This window comes from Artemia sp. Qi Xiang Cuo, chromosome 1 (genome assembly GCF_049724085.1).
Source record: "Artemia sp. Qi Xiang Cuo chromosome 1, ASM4972408v1, whole genome shotgun sequence".
NCBI lineage: Eukaryota > Metazoa > Arthropoda > Branchiopoda > Anostraca > Artemiidae > Artemia > Artemia sp. Qi Xiang Cuo.
The window spans coordinates 84,302,919-84,305,577 of NC_142794.1; positions in this window are offsets into that span (position 1 = coordinate 84,302,919).

Here is a 2,659-nt window from a genome sequence, read left to right on the forward strand (position 1 = left end):
AAGGGGATAATTAATAACCTGTTTCCCACTATCCTGTCTGCAATTATGTTTTAATTATTTTTTTTAGAGGGAGGGAGGGGTTGGGGAATCGGATGATGAATACACCACATAATTTGGATAAAACTTAACCTGCTGGACATCCATCTGGTCCAATTCCTGTTGGTCCAGTTCCCGAACTTCTTGTACGGCTCCCGAGACTAATTGTCCTTGGAGCTCACGAGATTTCTTAAAGTCTAAAAGAGGAAAAAAAGTTTAAAACAAATTTTAAGTGAAGAAATTTCAAAATAAAATAATCGAAGTGACAGAGCACGAAACATAGTAACAAGTAGTAAATGCAGTGCATTTCCTTGCTGAGTATGCGTTTTTATTTTGGATGGGCGAGCTGTTGAAGGAGATAGATATATAGAGAGAGAGAGAGAGAGAGAGAGAGAGAGAGAGAGAGAGAGAGTCATAAAACTACAAAAAAAAGACTATTTTTTTTGCATATTTTTAGATTAATTGCTATTTTCTTTTCTTATTATCAGATAGAATCTGCTTTATAAAGCACTGTCATTTTTGTCATGTTCAGTTAACTTAGAACTTTATAAATAAACTATTTTTTTTAATGAGTGCTATGATAAAAGTTTATTAGTAAGTTTTCTATTCAATTGGCTCTAAAGTGCAAATTTGGTTTGTTTTTAACTAATCAAAGCACTTTGTTCCAACCTAAATCCATCTTATCGACCAATTATCTAAATTAAAATCTTCTATATTGTCTAGCTAAGGTAGTTAAATTGAATTTGTAGGTTGCCAAATTAGTAAAAATCTATTTCAAGGGATTTGAGGATACATACTTTCAAAAATAATCAACTAAAAATCCAGAAATACATAAATAGAAATCCATGTTTCTGCTAGCTTGGACACTAGCAAAAATTGAAAAGTAGCCACCAAGCTTTTAGAAAGTGAACGCTGTCATTCACTTATTTTCTTCCTCTCTCAACTTCTATTATAATAACCATGGGCAAAGATTTAACAAGCATATATTATAATATTTCAAACCCCTGAAACTCTGAAATTAAAGATCCAACTACCAATATGTTAGGAAGTTCTATTAACGTTTCCATAAAATGCGGTATCCACGCCACAATGTCAAATTTTGACACGCATACTGTAGAGCAATTTTTCAAGACGGGAGGCTCTAAAATTCCTGGTTGAGGTTTAAAACCGCCGGAAAAATCCACGGTTATCTTACAATTTCCATTCGCTGACATTTTGGCACTCTTACAGAAACATCGAAAAAGGTATTTTTCCGAATCTACAGGAAGGGGACAACAGAAACTAAGGAGGATTATTGACCCCACCTCCCCCATTTAACGTACTTTACCTCCAGCCCCCCTCAGTACTGAAAAGAAGAGAAACAAATACTATCACCAGGTTCCAATCGTGTGTTTTTTTTTAAGTTTATCTCTTTTCAGGCTACTGTCTAATGATTTTGTCTTCCAAGGACAAGATGTTTTGCTCTAAGAATTATCTTCACTCAGCCTTGGCCGGCTTAAAAACATGCACCATGAGATCAGCTCATATTTCCAATTCTTAACGAGAATTTATCTATGCTTTTCGTAACAACTGAAAGGACAATTAATAATTTTCACTATGCCAAGACCAGGCAAAGGAAAAAGTTATCCTTCAATGTCGGCATTCTACTTGTGAAAATATAAGGACAGGAAAAAAAAAGAGAATTATAAACAATGTGAAAATAAGCAATACAAGCAAAAAAGAGGAAAAGATCTTTGTCTTGCTAAAAACTTAAAATTAATAACAATTTCTCACATGGTGAATGGAAGCTGTTTAGACAAAAAAAAGTCATGCACTTTTATATAAGAGGTAATTTTTATTGTGTACTTTCACATTATATGGGCACTTCTAAAAAGTCAAGTTGGGTTAATACTAATTTTAATAAAATAGGATGAATATATAATAGTTTATAAAAAAATTGTGGGGGAGGGCAAAGCATTGCACGTATTCAATATGTAACAATATGTAATTAATTCAAATTAATTAAGGGCAACCAGACTTCTGAATTAATTTACACATGGAAAAGTCAAATGAAATATCTTTTCTTCATCTTATTGAACATACCATCATTTTCAGATTTTAGCCACTTCTCTTTCAAGATCCTGAATCTTGGTAACAATATTTTCTTGATTTTGAGCCACTGAATACGGTACTGGTGCTTCTACTCGATCTCTGCCTCGAATTTCTGACTGAAAAGCAAAACATACTCCATTTTCAGATTCTTTTAGAACGAAAATATTGCAATTAAAAGTGACAGCAATAAAAAGAAGAAGAAGTGGCAGATTTCTTCGAAGAGATAGAAATATTGCTTAAGTTGGGCATACATTTAAATGTCTTGTGTGATGCTAACTAGACACTCATACTTTCAGTCATTTCACTTTAGTTTCAATGGGAGACATCATAAATTAATTTCTTAGACCACACAGCCTTTCCAATTTAAATTAAAAGTGAAAGAAAATATATGAAATGGAAGGATATTCAATGTTTTTTTGTAAATACATTTATTATTGTCTTTATTGAAAGTTTTTCACGTACTGGTGTATTTTCATTTCATTTTATTTATATAGAAAAATATCATTGGCATTCCTAATTCAATTTATAACTT